Here is a 27,547-nt window from a genome sequence, read left to right on the forward strand (position 1 = left end):
ACGTCTGTACAATTAGAATGTGAGTAAATCTATAAAGTCTGTACAATTAGAATGTGAGCAAGTCTATAAATTCTGCACAATTAGAATGTGAGCTAGTCTATAAAGTATGTACAATTAGAATGCGACTCTGTGCACAAAGTCTGTACAGTTAGAATGCGAGTAAGTCGACAAAGTATGTACAATTAGAATGCGAGTACATCTATAACGTCTGTACAATTAGAATGTGAGTAAATCTATAAAGTCTGTACAATTAGAATGTGAGCAAGTCTATAAATTCTGCACAATTAGAATGTGAGCAAGTCTATAAATTCTGCACAATTAGAATGTAAGTAAGTCTACAAAGTCTGTCCAATTAGAATGTGAGTAAGTCTATAAAGTATGTCCAATTAGTATGTGAGTTAGTCTACAAATTATGTACAATTAGAATGTGAGTAAGTCTACAAAGTATGTACAATTAGAATGTGAGTAAGTCTATAAAGTATGTACAATTAGAATGTGAGCAAGTCTAAAAGTCTGTACAATTAGAATGTGACTATGTCTGCAAATGATGTACAATTGGAATGTAAGTACATCTATAAAGTATGTGCAATTAGAATGTGAGTCAGTCTATAAATTATGTACAATTAGAATGTAAGTACATCTATAAAGTATGTCCAATATTATTTCGCATTATATTTAAAATGTTGTGGACGGATTATGACAAAATGTGGTGGACGGATTATGACAAAATGTGGTGGATGAGTTGGGTCGGTGACACAAACAAGCCGATTACATTTTGGTTCAGCTCCCGCGTATCAGTGGCATATAAAATGGAAACTGTTCACCTTGGCGGAGGTATGCGCTCTACCGAGTGCCGTTCTTGTTTTATTTCAGTCTGGTTGAAAAATCACTTATTCCCCAAAATCCATCAACCCCACCCTTTAACCACAGTACCACAACCATTTAATGCACAGTCCGAACTGCAGCTGAACCGGTGGGAGAGAGAAATGGTCACATTCACTTGGGAGCAGTCATACGGCCGTTCTCAAAACATTTGAGTTCGGAAACAGTCGACAGACAAAACACTTGGTGGTAATGGGAACAGCTCAGGTAGACATCTGGGAATGCGATTGCCGCAACCCGCAATGTCCGCAGGATGGCTGCAGCTGCTGCTCTTTGTTCAGACGGTTGTTTTTCGTGCCCCCTATTTCACAGCTTCATTAAATCTTAGAGGACCCCCCCTCGCCACTCCACCTCATAACACCTTCATTAACACCCACCCAATGCCCATTAGACCTTCGTCAACTCCCACCTTCCTCACCTCACCCCCATTGCGGCTCCTCCTTGTGTTCTCCGGGTTTTTGCTCGCTGACCCATCGTGACCTTCCGCTCCAGTCTAACCCACAGTGAAATTTGCACTGCGTGGTCTTCCCAAATCCACCGATCCTTACTCATTACGTCATTCCGAAATGCTTACCTTACTCCTTCATGATCCTTGCCCGATTTCCACTATATCTGCCAATGTAATCACAAATGAAACAAGATCGAAAAAGATGGCACGCCATCGCAAATCCCCACGCTTCCCAACTAAAGCAAAGTTTTAAAATGGCTTAAAGTTCCACCAGAAATGACACAAGATCAAATTTTGATTTAAAAAAAACATCTTCCGTTTTGACCCCAGTGACCCCAAGTCTCCACCCCTTGGGGCATAAACTGGGAGTCAAATCCCGAAAAAACTACAACATATTTCAGGTATCCCCTGATGTTGATTTTATAGACAAAGTTTCATTTAAAAAATGTTTTAAATGTGCCCGTAATTGAAGACCTGAGTGGAAGAAGTACTTGAGTAACATTCTTGGGACAAAAAGATCAGTCCACCATTACGCAAACACATTTAGAGAAATCCCCGTTTTATTGAAGGCTCCACTCGTGGTGATCAAGAAAATCTGTTCATATAATCATTTGATAAAAACTGAAATCTTCTACACAGGTTATAAATATTTCACAATTTGTTTGAAAACCCGCATTTCACAAAAGGAACTGTCAGCTGAGATTTATTGCAATGTTGAATCAGGTACACGCTGATCGGTAGAAAACATTAATTTATATTTCTACTTCTACAACTCTCCACAAATTCAATCACTGTATATCCTGTTCAGAATATCGGAGAAGGAGGTGGGGAGGGGGGGGGGGGGGGCGAAATCTGGCTTTTTCTACATTGAGCAACAACAAAACTTTGGAAACATTTTGCTGTATATAAAGTTGGTGCAGACACAACATGCATTGAAAGTTTGTTGAAACGTCCAATGGCAAAGGGACACCTTTGGTCTCCTTTGGCTTTTACAGCCGGCTGACAGGAAGACAACGAGCAATGGACGGCACGTGGCAGCCTCGCCCAGGCAGCAGGAAGGTCGAGCCTGCGCTTTCTTACAACATAAATCACAAGCCATAGATGTACCGATATCACGATCCCACGTGCACCGTGTCCAGCTGGAATGCGGTTCGGTGCAAATGCAGAATCGAGGTGAAGACCTCAGATGGGTTTTCCTTCTAGAGACACGACCTTATTACAGGCTAGCTTTTCTGCGAGAGCACAGCGATCCTGAATATCATCCAGCCCGTTCACCTGCCATTCGTGCTTGATGCCTATAATATGAGATCGATGGCCATAGGCAAGTAATCTGTTAGGAATTGGTCTGAATTCCAGGACTCCCAGCACACCAACCACTCAGTAAAAACTATGCATCACTTATCAACAATGAAATAACTGAAAACAATTCATGAGAGTTGGATTTTACATACCTGTGAATTTCCTTTTTATCACACTTTTCGAACTTGCATAAATCATTTTGCTCTTAAGAGGAGCAGAATCTGGTGCCCTAAAGAAGAAACAAGCATATTAGGGCCGATCGACATAATAAGTATGCAAACATGACCACTCCTCCCTCTGCCTACCCCCAAGATTAATCCACACCCAAGTTCTGCATCTGATTCTGTCAGAGTTCCATACCTCAGTTGATCACCTCAGATAGCGTCTGTGGTTGCTTAGCAACCCATCGTGCTACAGGGTCAAAGGTTGGGAAGCGGGTCCGAGAGGGGCTGTTCATGATCGGGTTGGCAGACCAATACGAATATGCACAATTTTTGGGGTAAAGAGGTAAGAGATGAACATGGTTGTAGGGTGAGGAATGAACAAACACTGACAAATTCACCGTTTCACGAGAACCTCTCACAGCCGAAACACCCTGAAACTCAAACTTGTTCTGTAACCTATCATAACTAGATGGTATTCATAGAATACTTACATAGAATATTCATAGAAACAATCAGTACACGGGTATCCAATCATCCATCAATATATATCAGCCATCTACCTGCCAACATCCATGTGCCCCTCTATCCCCATTTTTTCCAGTTCAATCTTACCCGCTCTATTTGAAAGCACTCCCTTTTCAGGAAGTGTTTCACTGACGCATTAACAAATCTCTGAGTGAAAGACCCTTGTTTTACTACCATCTTAACTCGGGCTTTGTCCTCTGGTCATATCACTGTCTATTCGGCTGAAGATCTCTTCTGCACTTTTTAGTCCCCTACGGGTTTCACCGGCGGGGATTTTAGGTTTGCTCTCCGTCGGCCTGTCCATCCCACATGTGGTTTTTCAGACCTTTTTCTCATACCCGTTAACATATTCAACTGAAGCGTGTTACATGGCTTTATTACCCTGCGCTCACGAAGCGAAAAGCAGGGTGAGGCATTCGGTTGCATACATGTGATGTGTCTGCATTTTAAAAATTCATTATTCTCGGCAAACATTGGTCCGATTGACACGAAATTTTTACCATAGGAGCACCTCCGCCTGTATCATTTTTTTAATTCATAATTATGACGTCATATGTCACGTGGCACGGACACCACCTTGGAAAATCGTTCCACCTCTTTATCTCCAAAATCGCTCCATGGAAAAAATTGAAAAATGGGTCATTGTAAAGAACTACACATGGGGAAGAAGTGCTGTTAACGATGACGTAATTGGTGTCGTAATTATGATGTCATAATTTGACAGGGACAACACTTCGTCTGATCCGTTTGAAATTTATTGAGCGTGATCTACGCAACAATTATATTACAGAATATAAATTTATGATTTAATCGCTCACGTGATCTCGCAGAGGTTGGATCAAAGAAGAAAAACACTTCAAAAACAGAGTTGGCTCGCACCAAGGTGACTGCGCAGGGTAAGTATTCTATGAATACCATCTCGTTATGATCGGTTACAGAACAAGTTTGAGTTTCAGGGTGTTCCGTCAATTTTTCAGAGTTATGCCCTTTTTGGACAATTGGAAAATATCATGCATTATACATGGATCAATTTTCCAGACTTTTTTTCCCCCTTACCCTGTAACATATTGAAATGAAACTTGGTGCATTGCTTTTTTATGATAAGTTACAGAAACTGCAACTTATTCTGGATCGGTCGGGCATACAGTCGTAGCCAAAAATATTGGCACCCTTGCACTTTTTTAAAATAATGCACCATTTCTTCAAGATAATCATCGAAATTAAAAAATATTTTCGTATCCACATATGTACTTCTTTGTTTTTCTTGGCATACACTCTCCTTCTCAAAGAATAAAAAAAAAAAAAAAATAACCACCTTTAGAGGCCATTTTTCCCCGCAAGCGGGGGTTGGCCTTTTTCGGGCACCGTGGTTGTTGTTGTTTTTTTGGTCCCCTTTTTGAAGCAATGTTTTACGGCCGGATGCCCTTCCTGACGCCAACCCTTTTTGCCGCCTTTAACGACAAACAGGGAATTACCAGTGAACTGGTCCTCAATTAGCCGACCTCGGAAGGATGACAGGCTGAGTCAACCCCCCTGGCGTTAATTCAGCAATCGACCGGGATTCGAACCCAGGATCCTAGGATCCTAAGCCGGCACCCGAGCCGCTAGCCCAACACCAGGTCTTCTCAAAGAATGATGAAGGCATTCTCCTTTGCAAGATTGGAAACGGATGCTTACCTTTACCAAGGAAAATTTATGTGACCGTTTGCCTGGATCACACTGCAACGTATGGAAGAAAGGCGATCACTTGCTTCTGTTCGAATGCCTCGAACATTCATCACGTCAGCAATTGCGGAACGACGACATCTTACCTGCAACTTCTACTGGATGCGGTGACTTGTGTCATTGCTCCACCAACTTCCGGGGAACCAGCGCGGAGCTGTAAGTGGACGGCTGTGCTTCTTCCTCTACAACGGCTGTGCACGATTCTGCTGGTTGCTACTGGTATGGACCATGGAGAACTTGAACACCATGGTCCTAACATCGTTGTGAATGCATCTGGCATCTCTGTTCCACATCTTGCTGGTCAACCAACATCACATCAATACTTGCTGGCCACTCACGATGAGTGAGGAGGCAAGTCAACTACAACTGGACGAAGGCCTTGTTCAAATCTACTATGGCTCACAGCAAGAGTGGCAAGGATGCTACATGCAGAGCAGGGTCAGTTTATGACTCCGCCCAGCTATCACAACAGCGGAAACCCTACGCGAAATAGTGTAGGTGCTATGAAGACATCAGAAGAAAATGTTTCATATTTGAATTTCAAACACAAGTGATCAGCCTCTTCTTTTCAAATAGAAAGTCAACATTTGTTCTGAAGCAAAACGTATTTTCGAAGAATAATTGCCAAATGTTGCAGATGCTTTATTATTTTAAAATGGTAAATTAAAATTGTTGTGTCTTGGTGAAGGTGAAGTTTGTTTGCAGAGATATTTGTGATGCAAATGAAATGAACTGAATTATCAACATGGAAAGAGTCAACGAACAAAGAAATGTTTTATGATCAGATTCTTCCAGGATGACGGTGTATGCCTTTGGTATTGAAAATTGGATTACCAAATTTGTAGTTTGAGTATTTTGCAATTGATGTTTAGATTAATGGTACATATAAACAATTTGTAATTTGAGTACCTTGTAGGTAGTTATTTAAATTAATTGTTTTAATTTAAACAAAAAAAAAAATTGAGGAATTATAGAAGACCTCTATATTTGTTCGGGTCGGCGAGTTATCGCAGGCAGTCAAATTCAAACTTGTCCCTGACCCACTTAATTAATAAAATGACAATGAGATAGAAATAGTTTAGTTATTTGCTGAATCTTAATAGCACTATGCTATAAGTTCATAATGACCTTGTAGGAAAGGAGTAATTATATTATTAAGGATGTATGTATATTGTGGAATTATAAAAGGACATACATGTGTGTGAGGAGGGCTAGTGAGTTATCACCGGCATCCCATCTGTATAGGCAAAAGTTAAATCGTAATTTATTTTAAGATCAAATGGGTTCTCAAAACGTGCAGTTTGAGTAGGAAGACTGAGCGGCCACTGGACAGCTGTGAGTTCTGCGATTGAAAACAGACCCTCATGGCGCCAGGAAGACTAGTAATCAGTGATCCCCATCTACCTCTCCCTTACCCCTTATCGGAATCCCTCGGCCCCCGATCTCCTCCCCCATATCCCCTCCTACGTTGGAGACACAGTCATCATTCCCCTATTGTTCAAAATGATATAAAATGAGCTAGGTTCGCGCAATCGGTGAAGAATGCTCATTTCCGACCCAGGTCCTGTGCTGTGAATCCTGTGCTGTGAATCCTGTGCTGTGAGTTCTATAATGTATTTGTGTTGTAATCAAATGAGTATTTTTCCCAGTGTTATTAAAATATTTACAAGTGTTCATGACTTTGTTTATATACAAAAAATTGTTCTTCAACACCATCTGTATTCGTAAATATAAAATAATATGTTTACTATCTGTATTAGTAATTATAAAATAATATGTTTTGTTTTTGTTTTGTTTTTGTATACAAGATCGAGGCTCGTGAAAGAGCGAACATTAATCACACAGAAAGACAAACCGACACATAAAACATATAACATCGGGAGCGGTAGACAAGATGGGGAGAGAGGAGGAAGGACACAAACACAACATTTGAGAGCAGGGACCGAGAGACATGGAGACATCGAGAGATCTGTGAGAGGGAGAGGGCATTGGGGGGGGTGGGGCATTGGAGGGGGGGGGGGGGGTGGGAGAGGTATAAAACATATGGACACTGCCAGGACTTCCAGGAAAGAAGTTGGAATTTCAAACAAGGTGGATCTGGGGTGAATTAGCAGGGGTAGAAAAGATCAAGGTTTTGGATGGGGGAAGATAAGAGATGGTGGTGAACAGCTGTTTTAAAGACCTGGAGGGATGAGTGGGATTGAAGGGAGTGAGGGAGTTTGTTCCAGAGGCGGGAGAAAAGAGGAATGAAAGAGTGAAGGTGAGCAGAGAGCCGAGATTTCGGCAGTTTAACCATCAGAGAGTTGCTGGCAGATCTTGTGCGACCTGTAGGAATATTTGGGGGACAGAGCACAGAGAGAGCTGGGGGTGCAAGGCCGGAGAGGAGTCGGTAGAAGACAGAAAGACCACCTACCTGCCTGCGGTGAGTGAGTGAAAGGCCCTCAGAGATAGCTTCATCGCAGGAGATTCCAATAATTCTGAAAGCTTTGGTTTCGACAGCGTGAAGCCGAGCTCGGTGTGAGGCAGGAGCACCGGCCCATAGGGGAGAACAGTATTCCATTGAGCTGCGGATGAAAGCCTTGTATGTGGTGAGGAGCTCAGGTTTGCCGAGGAAGGACTTCGCACGACGGAGGATGCCCAGTCGGCGACTGGCTTTGGAGGCCAGCTTGGAAATGTGGTTTTCCCAAGAAAGATCATGGCAGATAGTGAGACCCAAAAGCTTGAGCGACAGAACTTCTTGGAGAGGATTGTTGAGAAAGTAGATGGGAGGGTTGTCCAGTCGATCTTTTCGGAGAGACATCGTAAGAGTGTGAGATTTGTCAGGATTGAAAGACATGTTCCACTTGTTTGACCAGTCTGTGATTTTGTCCAAGTCTTCAGAGAGTGAGGAGGTTGCAGACTACCGATCTGAGGGAAGAGGAATGGAGCGGCAGAGAGTGGAGTCATCAGCAAAGAGATAGAGAGGATTTTCCAGAGAGTCGGAGAGATCATTGATAAAGACCAGAAAAAGCACAGGGCCCAGAACACTGCCTTGGGGAACTCCAGCCTGAACAGGAAGGGGAGTTGAGAGAAATCCATTCAGGGCCACACATTGACTATGACCAGAGAGGAAGTCCGCAAGCCATGCATGGAGATTTCCATGGATACCATAGGAGGAGAGTTTGGTGAGCAGAGCTGGGTGCCAGACCGTATCGAAGGCACGTGATATGTCGAGGGATACAGCTCTGATTTCCTGTTCGGCATTGAGGACCTCCATCCATTGTTGAGACAGCAGAACCAGCATGTCCAGAGTAGAGTGACCTGGTCTGAAACCAAATTGATGATCAGAGATCAAGCCGTTGGAGAAGAGGAAAGATTTCATATCCGAAGCAATGATGGATTCCATGACTTTGCTGATAATTGGGAGCAGGCTGATTGGTCTGTAGTTGCAAGGATCTGTTTTTGCACCTTTTTTGTGTAAAGCGGTAATGTTTGATGATTTCCAGGATGCTGGCAGATGACCTTGAGTAAAAGAGAGGGTGAAAAGGACAGACAGAGGGTGAGATAGAGCAGCAGAGCAAGATTTTAGGACCCGTGGGCTGATGCCATCTGGTCCAGTTGCAGAATCAGAGTCGAGGTTAGACAAAAACTCCTCCACCATGTCAGGAGAGAAGGACACAGAGTCCAGGAGCAGTTGGGTTCGACTGGGAAGGGTGGGAACAGAGAGAGATGGGTTTGGGACACAAGATTTTGAGGCAAACACAGAGTTGAGGCATTCGGCTATGTCACGTGCGATGTGTTTACCATCTGTATTGGTAATTATAAAACAATATGTTTACCATCTGTATTAGTAATTATAAAATAATATGTTTACCATCTGTATTGGTAATTATAAAATAATATGTTTACCATCTGTATTGGTAATTATAAAATAATATGTTTACCATCTGTATTAGTAATTATAAAATAATATGTTTACTATCTGTATTTGTAATTATAACAATATGTTTACCATCTGTATTGGTAATTATAAAATAATATGTTTACCATCTGTATTGGTAATTATAAAATAATATGTTTACTATCTGTATTGGTAATTAGAAAATAATATGTTTACCATCTGTATTGGTATTTATAAAATAATATGTTTACCATCTGTATTGGTAATTATAAAATAATATGTTTACTATCTGTATTGGTAATTATAAAATAATATGTTTACCATCTGCATTGGTGTTTATAAAATAATACATTTACCATCTGTATTGGTATTTATAAAATAATATGTTTACTATCTGTATTAGTAATAATAAAATGATATGTTTACCATCTGTATTAGTAATAATAAAATGATATGTTTACCATCTGTATTAGTAATTATAAAATAATATGTTTACCATCTGTATTGGTATTTATAAAACAATATGTTTACCATCTGTATTGGTATTTATAAAATAATATGTTTACTATCTGTATTAGTAATAATAAAATGATATGTTTACCATCTGTATTAGTAATTATAAAATAATATGTTTACCATCTGTATTGGTAATTATAAAATAATATGTTTACCATCTGTATTGGTAATTATAAAATATGTTTACCATCTGTATTGGAAATTATAAAATATGTTTACCATCTGTATTGGTAATTATAAAATGATATGTTTACCATCTGTGTTGGTATTTATAAAATAATATGTTTACTATCTGTATTGGTAATTATAAAATAATATGTTTACTATTTGTATTGGTAATTATAAAATAATATGTTTACTATCTGTATTAGTAATAATAAAATGATATGTTTACCATCTGTATTGGTATTTATAAAATAATATGTTTACTATCTGTATTGGTAATTATAAAACAATATGTTTACCATCTGTATTGGTATTTATAAAATAATATGTTTACTATCTGTATTAGTAATAATAAAATGATATGTTTACCATCTGTATTAGTAATTATAAAATAATATGTTTACCATCTGTATTGGTATTTATAAAATAATATGTTTACCATCTGTATTGGTATTTATAAAATAATATGTTTACCATCTATATTGGTATTTATAAAATAATATGTTTACCATCTGTATTGGTAATTATAAAATAATATGTTTACCATCTGTACTGGTATTTATAAAATAATATGTTTACCATCTGTATTGGTATTTATAAAATAATATGTTTACCATCTGTATTGGTAATTATAAAATAATATGTTTACCATCTGTATTGGTATTTATAAAATAATATGTTTACCATCTGTATTGGTAATTATAAAATAATATGTTTACCATCTGTATTGGTATTTATAAAATAATATGTTTACCATCTGTATTGGTAATTATAAAATAATATGTTTACCATCTGTATTGGTATTTATAAAATAATATGTTTACCATCTGTATTGGTATTTGTAAAATAATATGTTTACCATCTGTACTGGTATTTATAAAATAATATGTTTACCATCTGTATTGGTATTTATAAAATAATATGTTTACCATCTGTATTGGTAATTATAAAATAATATGTTTACCATCTGTACTGGTATTTATAAAATAATATGTTTACCATCTGTATTGGTATTTATAAAATAATATGTTTACTATCTGTATTGGTAATTATAAAACAATATGTTTACCATCTGTATTAGTAATTATAAAATAATATGTTTACCATCTGTATTAGTAATTATAACAATATGTTTACCATCTGTATTGGTATTTATAAAATAATATGTTTACCATCTGTATTAGTAATTATAACAATATGTTTACCATCTGTATTGGTATTTATAAAATAATATGTTTACCATCTGTATTAGTAATTATAACAATATGTTTACCATCTGTATTGGTATTTATAAAATAATATGTTTACCATCTATGGTAAAAATAATATGTTTACCATCTGTATTGGTAATTATAACAATATGTTTACCATCTGTATTGGTATTTATAAAATAATATGTTTACCATCTGTATTGGTAATTATAAAACAATATGTTTACCATCTGTATTAGTAATTATAACTATGTTTACCATCTGTATTGGTAATTATAAAACAATATGTTTACCATCTGTATTAGTAATTATAACAATATGTTTACTATCTGTATTAGTAATAATAAAATGATATGTTTACCATCTGTATTGGTATTTATAAAATAATATGTTTACTATCTGTATTGGTAATTATAAAACAATATGTTTACCATCTGTATTGGTATTTATAAAATAATATGTTTACTATCTGTATTAGTAATAATAAAATGATATGTTTACCATCTGTATTAGTAATTATAAAATAATATGTTTACCATCTGTATTGGTATTTATAAAACAATATGTTTACCATCTGTATTGGTATTTATAAAATAATATGTTCACCATCTGTACTGGTATTTATAAAATAATATGTTTACCATCTGTATTGGTATTTATAAAATAATATGTTTACCATCTGTATTGGTATTTATAAAATAATATGTTTACCATCTGTATTGGTATTTATAAAATAATATGTTTACTATCTGTATTGGTAATTATAAAACAATATGTTTACCATCTGTATTAGTAATTATAAAATAATATGTTTACCATCTGTATTAGTAATTATAACAATATGTTTACCATCTGTATTGGTATTTATAAAATAATATGTTTACCATCTGTATTAGTAATTATAACAATATGTTTACCATCTGTATTGGTATTTATAAAATAATATGTTTACCATCTGTATTAGTAATTATAACAATATGTTTACCATCTGTATTGGTATTTATAAAATAATATGTTTACCATCTGTATTGGTAATTGTAAAACAATATGTTTACCATCTGTATTAGTAATTATAACAATATGTTTACCATCTGTATTGGTATTTATAAAATAATATGTTTACCATCTGTATTGGTAATTGTAAAACAATATGTTTACCATCTGTATTAGTAATTATAACAATATGTTTACCATCTGTATTGGTATTTATAAAATAATATGTTTACCATCTGTATTAGTAATTATAAAATAATATGTTTACTATCTGTATTGGTAATTATAAAATAATATGTTTACTATCTGTATTGGTAATTATAAAATAATATGTTTACCATCTGTATTGGTAATTATAAAACAATATGTTTACCATCTGTATTAGTAATTATAACAATATGTTTACCATCTGTATTGGTAATTATAAAATAATATGTTTACCATCTGTATTGGTAATTATAAAATAATATGTTTACCATCTGTATTAGTAATTATAAAACAATATGTTTACCATCTGTATTAGTAATTATAACAATATGTTTACCATCTGTATTGGTAATTATAAAATAATATGTTTACCATCTGTATTGGTAATTATAAAATAATATGTTTACTATCTGTATTGGTAATTATAAAATAATATGTTTACCATCTGTATTGGTATTTATAAAATAATATGTTTACCATCTGTATTGGTAATTATAAAATAATATGTTTACTATCTGTATTGGTAATTATAAAATAATATGTTTACCATCTGCATTGGTGTTTATAAAATAATATGTTTACCATCTGCATTGGTGTTTATAAAATAATATGTTCACTATCTGTATTTATGGTTTTTTTTGAATACATGATTGAGGCTCGTGAAAGGGCCAACATTAATCACAAAAAACATAAACGGACACATAAAACATATAATAAAGGGAGTGGGAGACAAGATGGGGAGAGAGAGGGAAGCACACAAGCACATCAATGGAAGAGAACAGGGACATCAGGAGATCTGTGGGAGGGAGAGGGCTTGGGGGGAGGGGACAGGGAAAGGGGGCAGCAGGTGGGGTGGGAGAGGTATAAAACAAATGGACACTGCTCGGACTTCCAGGAAAGAAATAATACCGACCTATTTCAAAAAGGTGGATCTGGGGTGAATTAAAGGGGGTAGAAAAGATCAAGGTTTTGTATAGGGGAAGATAATAGATGGTGGTGAACAGCTGTTTTAAAGACCTGGAGGGAGGAGTGGGATTGAAGAGAGTGAGGGAGTTTGTTACAGAGGTGGGATAAAAGAAGAATGAAAGAGTGAAGGTGAGCAGAGAGTCTTGATTTGGGCAGTTTCACCAGAAGAGGGTTGCTGGCAGATCTTGTGCGACCTGAAGGAATATTTGGGGGACAGAGCAGACAGAGCTGGGGGAGCGAGGCTGGAGAGGAGTTGGTCGAAGATGGAAAGACCACCAACCTGCCTGCGATGAGAGTGAAAGGCCCTCAGAATCAGCTTCATCGCGGGAGATACCAATGATTCTGAAAGCTTTGGTTTCTGCAGCGTGGAGCCGAGCTAGGTGTGAGGCAGGACCACCAGCCCAGAGGGGAGAGCAGTATTCAATCAGGCTGCGGATGAAAGCTTTATTTGTGGTGAGGAGCTCAGGTGTGCCAAGGAAGGACTTTGCACAATGGAGGATGCCCAGTCAGCGACTGGCTTTGGAGGCCAGCTTGGAAATGTGGTTTTCCCAGGAAAGATCATGGCAGATAGTGAGACACAAAAGCTTGAGTGACAGAACTTATGAGAGAGGATTGTTGAGAAAGTAGATGGGAGGGTTATCCAGATGGTCTTTTCGGAGAGACATCGTAAGAGTGTGAGATTTGTCAGGATTGAAAGACATGTTCCACTTGTTTGACCAGTTTGTGATATTATCCAGGTCTGCGAAGAGTGAGGAGGCTGCAGACTGCCGATCTGATGGATGAGGTATGGAGCGGAAGAGAGGATTTCCCAGAGACTCGGAGAGATCATTGATGAAGATCAGAACACTGCCTTGAGGAACTCCAGCCTGTTTACAAAATAATGTTTACCATCTGTATTCGCATTTATGAAATAACTAGTCGGGTCACCCGTGGGTCACCCGTGGGTCACCCGTGGGGTGTGGGTAACACTTAAGGGGGAGAGTGGGTGGGACACACACACACACACACACACACACACACACACACACACACACACACACACACACACACACACACACACACACACACACACACACACACACACACACACACACACACACACACACAGACAAATGTATACACACAGACCCATGTATACACACAGACACATGTATACACACAGACACATGTATACACACAGACACATGTATACACACAGACACATGTATACACACAGACACATGTATACACACAGACACATGTATACACACAGACACATGTATACACACAGACACATATATACACACAGACACATATATACACACAGACACATATATACACACAGACACATATATACACACAGACACATATATACACACAGCCACATATATACACACAGACACATATACACACAGACACATATATACACACAGACACATATATACACACAGACACATATATACACACAGACACATATATACACAGACACATATATACACACAGACACATATACACACACAGACACATATATACACACAGACACATATATACACATAGACACATATATGAACACAGATACACATATATATACACACAGACACATATATACACACAGACACATATATACACACAGACACATATATATATATACACACAGACACATATATATATATATATATATATATATATATATATATATATATATATATATATACACAGACACATATATACACACAGACACATATATACACACAGACACATATATATATACACACACACACGGGTCACCCATAGGGGTGTGGAACACCCACGGGGTGGTGAGGGGGGGGGGGGGGGGGGGTTGTTAACACACACTTTGGTATCACAAACTGTAACATCAACCTTTAATTTGCCGTGTTTTATTTCATTAAATTCATTATTGTGCTATTTCATTTGTTGTGTCTTCTTTGCATGGTGTTGGGTCCGAGAATAAACCCATGTGGCTCCGTCTGAGTTGAGCACTTCGGTCCCTCACCACGCGCAACGGACTAACCACCAGTTTCTGTCTGTTTGTCTGTCTGTCTGTCTGTTCGTTTGTCGGTCTGTCCGTTTGTGAACAAGATATCTCAAAAAGTTGCGGACGGATTCAGACGAAATTTGGCAGAGATGTAGCGTATGTGACAAGGACAAAATGATTAGATTTTGGTGAAGATCCGGATTCGGATCCGGCTACTAGAATTTTAAAGCGATTCTTCACCATTGGGAGATCGAGCCAAAAACGATACATAGCAGGATATCTCAAAAAGGTGTGGACGGATTTGGCCGAAACTTGGTGGAAGGGTTGGGTGTCTGACGAGGACAAATATATTAGATTTTGGTGAAGATCTGAATATGGATTAGGATATGAGAATTATTTAATTTTTAAGTGATTCTTCAACATTGGGAGATGGGGCCAAAAACGATACATAGCAGGATATCTCAAAGTTACAGATGGATTTGGACAAAACTTGTCGGACAGGTTAGGTCGTGTGTGTGACAAGGAAGAATCGATTCAATTTTGGTGAAGAATGTTTCTACATCATATAAATTCTGTATTGTGATTTTCTGGTCTACTCTGAGATACAAAACGTAAACTGTTCACCAGCAGAGGTATGCTCTCTACTGAGCGCCGTTCTAGTTTATCCTTTATGTCCCCACAAATACAATCGAAAACCCTGTTAGCTTAACCAATACCTGCCCTGCACTGTGCTATCTGCACCACTTGACCCAGCCTCTCCCTCCCCTCCCCCTCCCCCTGGTCTATTACCATCCCCAGGTCGATCCTCTTTCTGTGTGACACGCTCCAAGACTGTCCCTAGTATTATATAATCCCTACTTTCATTTTTCTTACTCACCCCAAGCACCGCACATTTGTCCATGTTAAAGTACATTTGCCAATCCTTTACCCAATCCATCAAAGTATCTAGACTTTTCTGAATCTGATACTGCCCTCCATATCTGCTCTATAGTTTACCTCCAAGTTTAGTGTTATCTGAAAATTTGAAAAGCCTCCTCTTAACCCCACTATCCAATTCATGAATGTAAAGAATGAATAATAATGATCATCAAAATGATCTCTGGGGTACCCCACAATTTACAACCTCCGAGTCACAGCTTCCCATCACTAATCCAGTTATCTTCTCTACCAGTTACTCCACAATCCAGTCTACCAACAGCCGTTCTGTGTGGGCCCTTACCAGAAGCCTTTTGAAAGTCGAGTTAAACTACATCCACTGCACTCCCCTTGGCCGGCCAATGAGAAGCTGACTCGGAGAACTCCAATGAAGTTGTTAAACATGAATCCGTGCTGACTACCTTGAATAAGTTTTAATTTATCGAAATGCTTCCACATCTGATCCCTCCTTAACATATCTTCCCCACAAATGAAAACGTTAAACGAACAGATGTACAAATCTCTGTGTCCTCTCTGCATTTATCCTTTGTTAAATCAACGCTACATTTACTATATTACAATCCTCTGGTACCTGTCCGAGGTAAGAGAAATGTAACCATGCACTTATCTGTGACTAATAGTCCAGTAGGTTCCAACCTCAAACAAATTGCAAAATAAATTATTTTAATCGTGATGAATCTATATAATAATAGCGGAAGGACTCGACTTTGTTATCCCTTTTACGCCACACCCAGTGACCCGATGCCCACGGCACTAATGCATTTTCCATCTACGAACCGCGCTCTTTGTTTATCATGTACAGCCATACTCGAAAAATCTGAATTCGCCGACTTTGGGACCCAAAAGCATCCGATTATCGGCCGATACGACGCCATCTTACGACACCATCGTATTGGCCTCTGCTGGGCGAAGGCGATGGTCAAATGGTCATTATCGTCATTTTAATAAAGTTCAATGGAGTGACGTTTTGGAAACGTTTTTTGAAGTTTGAACTTTTTTCGAATCGAAGTGAAGAAGTTTTTGAAGTTTTGATTTTGGAAACGTTAAATAGAGAAACAGTTTCACAGGCAGAGAATGCGATGCGATGAAGAAGAATCCATCTTTATTTTATTTTTTTGAACCACAAAAGATTGAAGCTCCACAAAGTCAAGAATGTGAAACTACGTGAATGTAATAAAATAACAAGTACAAAAAGTTTTAATTAAAACAAAAGCCGCGTCGATGTTACACAATGCCTAGATGCAGCTGTGCCTATAACGTCGATGTTATAGGCACAGGACATTCCTATTGATTCGATGACTTGATGTTATTTTTGTGCAAAGTGAAAATATATCTCGGCAATTTCCCGTGCGTGGCGACGAATTTTTAATATATCTCGGCATTTTCCCATCTGTTATTTCAGGCGGTGTATGACTGACCATGCCGCGATTGAAAAAAATATATATCTCGGCAATTTCCCGTGTGTGGCGACACGTGAACGAAGCTATGCTCCTCTCTCCACATTATTGTGACGGCGTATAAATTAAATATTTCATCGTGACGATTGTCATCAAATGGACGAATTTTTAATATATCTCGGCATTTTCCCGTCTGTTATTTCAGGCGGTGTATGACTGAGCATGCCGCGATTTAAACAAAATATATATATCTCGGCATTTTCCCGTCTCTTATTTCGGGCGGTGTATGACTGAGCATGCCGCGATTTAAACAAAATATATGTCAATGGCCTTGAAGTTACAGGCCTTTGAGAATTCATTTCGTTCTATAAAGGGCAACTTTCATCGCATTTTCTTCCCGTTTTTTTTCAACCGAGTCTAAAACTATGTTGGCGACTGTGAAAAATGAAATGATATATCGAATTTGATTTGAAAGAAAACTGTGTGAGAGGAAGACACCACGGGCCTACAAAACAGGCCTCAAAGCGATGCAAGTTAATAAAATGGTGGATATTTGTTTATATGAAGGCTCTCCCAGAATGGGTGGAGCTATGGTTCCCAGAATGGGTGGAGCTTTGAGGTTTTGTCTTCTCTGCAAGAACAACAAGAAGACGAAGAAGAAGAAGAAGAAGACGTGGTAACAACAACAACAGCAGAGTGCACTCTATGAGCAGCGTCTGCGACGTGGCTAAAAATGTACATAAACGACACAGTTCTATGAAACAGTTTCACAGGAAGAGAATGCGATGCAATGAGATGAAGAAGAATCCATCTGTTCCGCCATTTGTAGCGGTGTCATCGATGGCGGTGCACGCTAACCTCATCAGGTGGGTTTACCATAATTTCTTCCATATACTGTGATAACAACGAAGTGAAACCGATCAGCAGCCCATCAGTATCTGCTCTATTCACGGTGCTTAAGTTAATCCTTCAAATCATTTAAAAAACAACCCAACGTTGACGAAGCATGGCATACGAGGCCCGTTCAAAAAGTTCACGGAACGACGTACTCTCAAAGGTCTGAGGCCAAAATGTTTGTTTTTTTCCCCCCCCCTTACACAACGGAAACAACAACTGGATAGGTAGGGCCGAGGCCTACGCTTACGCTTACGTTTCGCTCCTGCATCTGCCACCGTTCATGATTATCAAAGTAGGCTTTACCCTGTTCACGATAAGGTAGAAATCAGTGAGGTGTATACAAAGAGATAAAAGGATGGCATTGACTTCGAGACGGTACGTGATAGTTGGCTGCGGCTCGCTGATGCCACGATTTTTTTCCCTAAGTGCCATGGATGCTGATGGACATAATAAAGGTATCGGCTGATCTCTCGTCGTAATATTACCCGATGGAAATGAACTGTTTCTTTGTTTGTCATTTCCTGTGCAATAATGTCAAATTGATAAGTCAGACATCCTTTTCTATTGACAGCTGTGCTCCTTTTCAATGGCATCGTCTATTGATATGCATGTTTTTCTTTCATATAATTTTACACATGCACAATCAGTATTTCAACTCTTGCAGACATTGGAAAGGAAGTCGACTCACAGGCCAACTCTCTGGCTCAATCACAGGCCGACGCACAGGCGATGTAATTGTGAGTAGCATTTTTGCACAAGTGAAAATTGAAAATACACGTTTTTGGTATGTGGCTATGTTATTTAGTGTTTGTTTTGTCTCTAACAATATAAAATACAAAGTCAGGAGGTGATACTTTATACACAGTGTAAGTTGGATTCTACAAAGTGTCGCCTTTTTCTTGAATTTGTTCACACAAATCCAACCCACACCATATAGTCTCATAAAAAATGGCCAGTGGTGCTATGCCGATTCCTATTACGAATCCATTCATTTTTCAAAAGTATATCGTAGCGTTGTCATTTAAGTAGATTGCAATAAATACGTTGTTCATATACGCACTCTTCATTCTCATCTTTCTTCCTAACTCTTACTCGGACAAGCAAATCCCCTATGCCATCCATATTGGTACACTCTATCCATACACCACATCCTCCCTTCCGTGGATGTTCCACGGGTTTCGGCTAGTAGTTTAAATATTGTTGAATAACATACTAAAAATGTAGATAAATGGCCTTGGCGGAACATTTATAAATTCATCCTTAAATGTAGGATATAAGGGTATTCCAGAGTGTCGTTAATTCAAATTTCAACAAACGTTTTCTTTCATGTTAAAGATGTAAGAGGACATAGGTACATTTGTCATGTCGTACGTATGAGACTTATTGTGGATTACCATTTTAAAGCAGTTAATTAATTCTTGTTCAATAAATTCTGCTATCCAGTCTATTTTGTCTGGATAAACAAAGTTTAAATTTGCCATTTCCGGTCATAATCAGGATCTCAAAACTAATCATTTCTGACAATAATTAATATTTTCATCAAGAACAATTTTTAATCATCAGCCAGCACTTACATACACGAAAATTCACCTTGTTATCCAAACATTGCAGAAAAATCCCAAAAACATTCTTCTAGCTCCTTGCATGTGATTGGTCAGAGTTCATCACCAACAGTGGCAAATGGAAGATGAGCCAAATTTGCATCGCCATCACCCATTCAGTCTCCGCAGGCAAGATAGCATTCCAGGTCATGTCTCTTGTAGGTACACCTTTTCTTTTATCACAATCTGATTTCACTCCAGGAAGAGCATCTGAAGCTGGTGGTAGATCTGTTGTTTGAGGTTCAAGCTTCTATCTTCCACTCTATCTCACCCCCTCTCTGTTCTTTTCACCCTCTCTTTTGCTCAAGGTCATCTGCCATCAGTTTGGAAATCAGCCAACATTACTGCTTTCCACAAAAAGGTGCAAAAACAGGTCCTTGCAACTACAGACCAATCAGCCTGCTCCCAATTATCAGCAAAGTCATGGAATCCATCATTGCTTCGGATATCAAATCCTTCCTCTTCTCCAATGGCTTGATCTCCGATCATCAATTTGGATTCAGACCAGGTCATTCTACTCTGGACATGTTGCTTCTGCTGTCTCAACAATGAGTGGAGGTCCTCAATGCCAAACAGGAAATCAGAGCTGTCTCCCTCGACATATTATGTGCCTTCGATACGGTCTGGCACCCAGCCCTGCTCACGAAACTCTCCTCCTATGGTATCCATGGAAATCTCCATGCATGGCTTGTGGACTTCCTCTCTGGTCATAGTCAACGTGTGGCCCTGGATGGATTTCTCTCCTCTCCCCTTCCTGTTCTGGCTGGAGTTCCCCAAGGTTGTGTTCTGGGCCCTGTCCTATTTCTGGTCTTCATCAACGATCTCTCCGACTCTCTGGAAAATCCTCTCTTTCTCTTTGCTGATGACTCCACTCTCTGCCGCTCCATTCCTCATCCCTCAGATCAGCAGACTGCAGCCTCCTCACTCTCTGCAGACCTGGACAAAATCACATGCTGGTCAAACAAGTGGAACATGTCTTTCAATCCTGACAAATCTCACACTCTTACTATGTCGCTCCGAAAAGACCGACTGGAAAGCCCTCCCATCTAATTTCTCAACAATCCTCTCCAAGAAGTTCTGTCGCTCAAGCTTTTGGGTCTCACTATCTGCCATGATCTTTCTTGGGAAAACCACATTTCCAAGCTGGCCTCCAAAGCTAGTCGCCGAATGGGCATACTCCGTCGTGTGAAGTCCTTCCTTGGAACACCTAAGCTCCTCACCACATACAAGGCTTTCATCCGCAGCTCAATGGAATACTGTTCCCCCCTCTGGGCCGGTGCTCCTGCCTCACACTTAGCTCGGCTTCACGCTGTTGAAACCAAAGCTTTCAGAATCATTGGAATATTCTGCAATGAAGCTAACTCCGAGGGCCTTTCACTCACTCACTCACCGCAGGCAGGTTGGTGGTCTTTCTGTCTTCTACTGACTCCTCTCCGGCCTTGCGCCCCCAGCTCTCTCTGTGCTCTGTCCCCCAAATATTCCTACAGGTTGCACAAGATCTGCCAGCAACCCTCTTATGGTTAAACTGCCAAAATCTGGGCTCTGTGCTCACCTTCACTCCTTCATTCCACTTTTCTCCCGCCTCTGGAACAAACTCTCCCACTCCCTTCAATCCCACTCCTCCCTCCAGGTCTTTAAATCAGCTGTTCACCATCATCTCTTATCTTCCCCCATCCAAAACCTTGATCTTTTCTACCCCCACTATTTCACTCCAGATACACTTTTTTGAAATTCCAACTTCTTTCCTGGAAGTCCTTGCAGTGTCCATATGTTTTATAACTCTCCCACCTCCCCCCAAGCCCTCTCCTTCCCACATTTCTCTCGATATCCCTGCTCTCAAATGTTGTGTTTGTGTCCTTCCCCCTCTCTCCCCATTTTGTTGACCGCTCCCCTTATTTTGTGTTTTATGTGTCGGTTTGACTTTTTCTTGTCTACCGCTCCCCTGATTAATCTTAGCTCTTTCACGAGTCTCGATCTTGTATACAAAAAAAAAATGGGGAAAAAAGCTTACCCTGAATTTCTACCCATTCTAAGGCCTTCTGGATCCATGTTGCGAGATTTTCCCATCCACCGTTGAACCTTAAGATACACACAGGTACTATAATAGTGTACTGTGGCTACTATATTGGAGGGATGTGCATACCTGCACAAAGGTAGAACTTGTTGATATCTTCTCGCAGAACCTTCGGGAACGTAGGGCATCGAAGCCCTCACCAGGCAATCTATTGTATAAACAAGTGCGAGCCTCCTCACCAGCTGATAGTGTGATGATCACCACCATAGACACTTCTACACAGAAAACTTCAGTCTGTTTCCTGAAATGATTTCACTTTTTACTTTCCTGAGAACCACTCATTCCCCAATCTCAAATGGGCGTCACGTTGTTTCACAACAAGCAACTTCATGAACGAATGAGAGAAGAAAGCATGTGTCTGGATTCTAAGATTATTGTAGTTGGGGTATATTCCAAATTTTCGACTTTTTGGTTGGAGAAATGAAAGAAAGCTCCTCCTCGACGCTTTCGCCCTCTCATCGGCGGAACGTGCATGGCGCCTGCCCGACCTGCCCGAGCTCGGCGACACGCGCCCGTCCGAGCGAATGGACTACATGCTTTTGCTGCTCGGCGAGCACTCTCCGGCATTCCTGTTCCGGGAGCTGTTCCTCCGTCAGCTGCCTAGCCCGGTACGCCTCGCCCTGGTGAGCACGACGATCACGGATCCCCGCACCCTCGCCAGGGAAGCCGACAAGATCTCCGCGGCAGGCCAACGCATTGCAGCAGCGACCTGGGGCCCAGCGCCGTCCGACGCAACGCCCATGGCGCCCGAGCACCCGGCACGGTCGACGACCGAACTGCCGACGCAATTGGCGGCCGCTACGCCAAGCCGACCACCTCCAGCACGACGACCGGGGCCTCCACCTGACCAAGCGTGGTGTTACTATCATGCCAGGTTCGGACAGAAGGCCCGGACATGCCGACCCCCATGCACCTTCGGCAGGCCGGGAAACGGCCGGGCCGGCCTTCATTACCAGCCATGAGCGCCGGCCACACGGGCAACTTACTTTTCATCACGGACAAAGCGTCCGGACGGCGCTTCCTGTGCGACACCGGTGCCCAACTGAGCATCATACCCGCCTCTGATCAGGACAGGCAGTCCGCGGTTTGCGGCCCCTCCTTGGATGCGGCCAACGGATCGGCCATCCGCACCTTCGGCCTGCGCAACATCACCCTCTGCTTCGGCGGCCAACGCTTTACTTGGACGTTTGTAACCGCAAGCGTGGCCATTTCTCTGCTAGGCGCCGACTTCCTCTGCGCACACGGACTGCTGGTGGACGTCCAACGGCGTCGCCTCATCAACGCCGAGACCTTCAGCTCCCTGGTATGCACATTGAGCAGCTCCGCTCCGACCGAGCTGGCATGCGCGCTCCCGGCGGCGAACGACTTTGCTCGCCTGCTCACGGAGTTCCCGGCCCTCACGCAGCCGACGTTTTCGGCCGTCGCGGTACGACATGGGATCGAGCACCACATACCAACCACGGGCCTGCCGGTCTACGCCAGAGCCCGCCGCCTCGACCCAGCGAAGCGCGCCGTGGCCAAAGCCGAGTTCGACGCTTTGGAACACCTCGGCATCGTGCGGCGCTCCGATAGCGCGTGGGCTTCGCCACTACACATCGTCCCAAAACCAGGGGGTGGCTGGCGCCCATGTGGCGACTACCGCCGCCTTAATGACGCTACCACCCCCGACAGGTATCCGATCCCGCACATCCAAGACTTCTCCGCCCATCTGGCAGGACGGGTCATTTTTTCAAAAATCGATCTAATATGGGGATATCACCAGGTACCTGTCAGGGCGGCCGACATCCCTAAAACGGCCATCATCATGCCGTTCGGCTTGTTCGAATTCCTGCGGATGCCGTTTGGCCTCAAGAACGCGGCTCAGGCGTTCCAGCGCTTGATGGACGGCGTGCTGCGTGACCTGCAGTTCCTCTTCGTTTACCTGGACGACATCCTCGTCGCCAGCACGTCCCGGGCTGAGCACCTCCTCCACCTCCGAACACTGTTCGGGCGCCTCAGCGAGCGCGGCCTCATCGTCAACCCGGCCAAATGCCACTTCGGCACGACGTCCGTTGATTTTTTGGGCCACCACATCACCAAGAACGGGGCCGTGCCGCTGCCAACCAAGGTCGAGGCCATCACCACGTTTCCGCGTCCCTGCTCCATAAAGGCCCTGCAGGAATTCCTGGGAATGGTGAATTTCTTTCACTGCTTCATGCCCCACGCTGCTCAACTCATGCGGCCCCTCTACGAAGCCCTCCGGGGCAGGCCGGCCAAGCACGACGTCGTCTGGTCCGCAGCAATGGAAGCGGCCTTCAACAGCTCAAAGCGGGCCCTCACTGACGCAACACTGCTCGCTCACCCGGTGCTCAACGCTCCCATCGCCCTCGCCACGGATGCCTCCGACAACGCGGTGGGCGCCGTACATGAGCAATGGGCGACGGGGTTTGGCAGCTACTCGCTTTTTTCAGCCGGCAGCTCCGGCCGAACGAGCTCAAATATAGCACGTTTGACCGTGAGCTCCTCGGTCTACACCTGGCCGTTCGCCATTTCCGCCACCTCCTGGAGGGCCGACCCTTCACGGCGTTCATCGACCACAAGCCGTTGGTTTATGCAATGGCCAAGGTCACGGAACCGTGGTCGGCCCGCCAACAGCGCCACCTCTCCGCCGTGTCGGAGTTTACCACGGACATCCGGCACGTCGCCGGCAAAGACAACGCCGTGGCCGACTGTCTTTCTCGGGCCAGCGCGAACGTGGTCCACCTCGGCGTGGACCTCGCGCTTATGGCGGCGGACCAAACCACCAACACCATGGTGCAAGCCCTCCGGGCGGCGGACACGGGCCTCCGCCTGGCCGACATCCCCTTCGCGGACACTGTCCTGCTCTGCGACGTCTCCCAAGGCCAGCCTCGCCCCATCGTGCCCGTTACCTGGCAACGCCGCATCTTCGCCTCCCTCGACGGCCTTTCCCACCCGGGCCGGAAAGCTTCCCAGAAGCTGGTGTCGGCGCGATTCGTCTGGCACAGCCTTCGACGGGACGTCCGCGATTGGACCAGCACCTGCACAGCCTGCCAACAGGCCAAGGTCCACTGACACACCCAGGCCCCGCTGGCACCTTTCACCGTGCCCGAACGACGTTTCGACCACGTCAACGTGGACCTGGTGGGCCCCCTCCCCCCATCACGGGGGTTCACACACCTGCTCACCATAGTGGACAGGACCACCAGGTGGCCGGAGGCCGTTCCCCTCATCTCCACCACCACCGCTGACGTGGCGCAGGCTTTCATCGCCACCTGGGTCGCCCGCTTCGGCGCACCGGCGGACATCTCGTCGGACCACGGACCGCAGTTCACCTCCGAGCTGTGGGGCACGGTCACCCGCAACCTGGGGATCAAGCTTCACCGTACTACGACCTACCACCCCCAAGCCAACGGGTTGTGCGAGCGATTCCACCGCTCCATGAAGGCCGCGCTCATGGCCGGCCTTCAGGACGGCGGTTGGGCCGACCGGCTGCCGTGGGTCCTTTTGGGCCTCCGCACGGCCCCCAAGGAGGACCTCCGGGCATCCACCGCCGAGGTTGTCTACGGCCAGGCGCTACGCGTCCCGGGCGAATTCGTGCCTGACACTACCAGTCCCTGGTCCGCAGCTCACCAGCGCTCGGACCTCCAGGAGTCCGCCCGACGGTTTGCCCCCGTCCCAACGTCCCACCACGGTGACCCCCAGTCCTACGTCCCCCCAGCGCTTCGCACAGCGGAGTACGTTTTTTTGCGTCATGACGCACATCGGGGGCCACTCCGGCCGCCATACGACGGACCCTTCCGGGTCCTGCGATGGGACGACAAGTCGTTCGTCATCGACATCGGCGGCAGGGCGGACCGGATTGCGGTGGACCGCCTCAAGCCGGCGCACGTGGACATCGACCAACCGCCACGGTTGGCCCTTCCGCCGCGGCGAGGCCGCCCCCCATCCATGGTACCCCCCACTCGACCGCCCACCACTACACCGGACCCCCCCCCCCCCCACGACCCGCCAGGGGTCGCTTCGGCCAGGTCATCAGGACCCCCCTTAAATTGACCCTGCCGGTGCAAGTCGATTCTGGGGGGACGTGTGTAGCGGCTACCGCTGGGTTTACACAATCGCCTTGCACCTACCAAGGACGCGGAGCGATCACCATGCCGGGCTCGTCCAGGACGCCCGGGCAGGCCCGCTCTCAACTTGCCAGGCCTCGGCCGGGACGCCCGGGCATGCCCGGCCGTGCCCGCTCTCGACTTGCCAGGCCGCGGCCAGGATGCCCGGCCACGCCCCCTCTCGCCTTTCCCGGGCAAACGCTCCGGGATAATGTGTACATATATATATTGCTGCCCGATAAACGGGCTTTTCAGAGTACCCGAGTTGTTTTGTGACAATAAAGAAACTCGGGCGAATTCCAGCTTTTTGTCGCGTCGATTCTTCCGATTGACGTGGGAGCACAGCTCCTACACAACACACATTAACACATGATATACCGAGACAAGGATTTTTTGGTGAGAATAACATGAATCAAAGGATACCCGTATCAGCAGAATTCTCAGCATGGTTTCTCGTCCGTGTTGTGCTTTACCATGGAATCAGATATAAAGTACCATTCCAGGACAGGACGTTCCAGTGTGGAATACTGCGCATTAAGGAGTCGCACCCAAGACGTACCCCATCACCCACGTACGGTAAGGTCACTCACCAATCAGCAGGAAGAGCCCAACATGCGGAGTCGCTAGAGAGCAGCACCGACTTCGGAAGACGTGAACACGAACGCCGGTCCGAATGTCGCCTTACGGTCAGAAGGTCCACGCCGGCGGAAATGTCCCGATTAAATGCGCTGCGCACCTCGCACTTGGCCACGCCCCCTTGACTCCGCCCCTCCGCGTGCCAAGCACCGCCTCCAGAGTACCTTCGATGCAAGCTCCTCCTCCTCCTGCACGAGGTCCATGCACCCTCACCGAGTTGGGAAATGTGCACTCGACCTTTGCAAACGCGACACACGTTCGTCCATCGTCACTTCGCGCCCACACCGAATGAATTCCAGAGCAAAACGAATCATGGCGGAACACGAGGGGCGTCTCTTTGAGAACAGATAGCCCATTGTGTTTATTGTACATGAACTGAAACATCCAAAGTATGTCGATGGTGAATCCACAAAAAGACCTTGAAACACACGCTGAACGATTTGAATGTAACCAGTGAAACTGAGACAAACAGAGGGTGTTTGTGATTGTTTCTTTTTGATACATCGACAAGTTCCGGTCATCGTGTCCCTTTACCTTTACAGCTCGTAAACTACACTGAATGACATTCCTTCAATGGCAATTACTTCCCATGAACGAGACGGTATTCATAGAATACTTACCCCGCGCAGTCTTCAGATGGACTTGGTGCGAATATATATATATACTGTATATATAAGTTCAAAACACACCTGGTCACACGTGTGCCGCACTGACGGGGTCCTCAGCATCATCCCGTTTCGGCCCTTCAACCTCGATACCGTCAGCAAAGGTGGGCCAGCAGCACCCCCAGCCAGTGCTAACGCAAACGACAACAACACCTGTTGTATATATATCTCTGGGCGTTAGGCTTTGTTTAATTCAACAGGTAAGTTCTGAGGGGACGGGCGTCACCCGAGTAATATGCGCTGTATCAAATGGTCATGTAACATGTGGTAAAGTTTAAA

At 43.2% G+C, this 27,547-nt stretch overlaps 1 long non-coding RNA gene across 1 annotated transcript; it reads right to left on the reverse strand.

The window, feature by feature from the left end:
• Window positions 1-1,875: 1,875 nt before the first annotated feature.
• On the reverse strand, window positions 1,876-26,893 carry LOC137417033 (uncharacterized). Its single transcript, XR_013624443.1, has 3 exons — window positions 26,558-26,893; window positions 2,782-2,858; window positions 1,876-2,625 (listed from the first exon to the last, which is right to left on the reverse strand). It is a non-coding gene; the product is annotated as an uncharacterized LOC137417033 (long non-coding RNA).
• Window positions 26,894-27,547: the final 654 nt, after the last annotated feature.

This window comes from Myxine glutinosa, chromosome 9, assembly GCF_964187855.1.
Source record: "Myxine glutinosa chromosome 9, kmMyxGlut1.1, whole genome shotgun sequence".
Lineage (NCBI taxonomy): Eukaryota > Metazoa > Chordata > Myxini > Myxiniformes > Myxinidae > Myxine > Myxine glutinosa.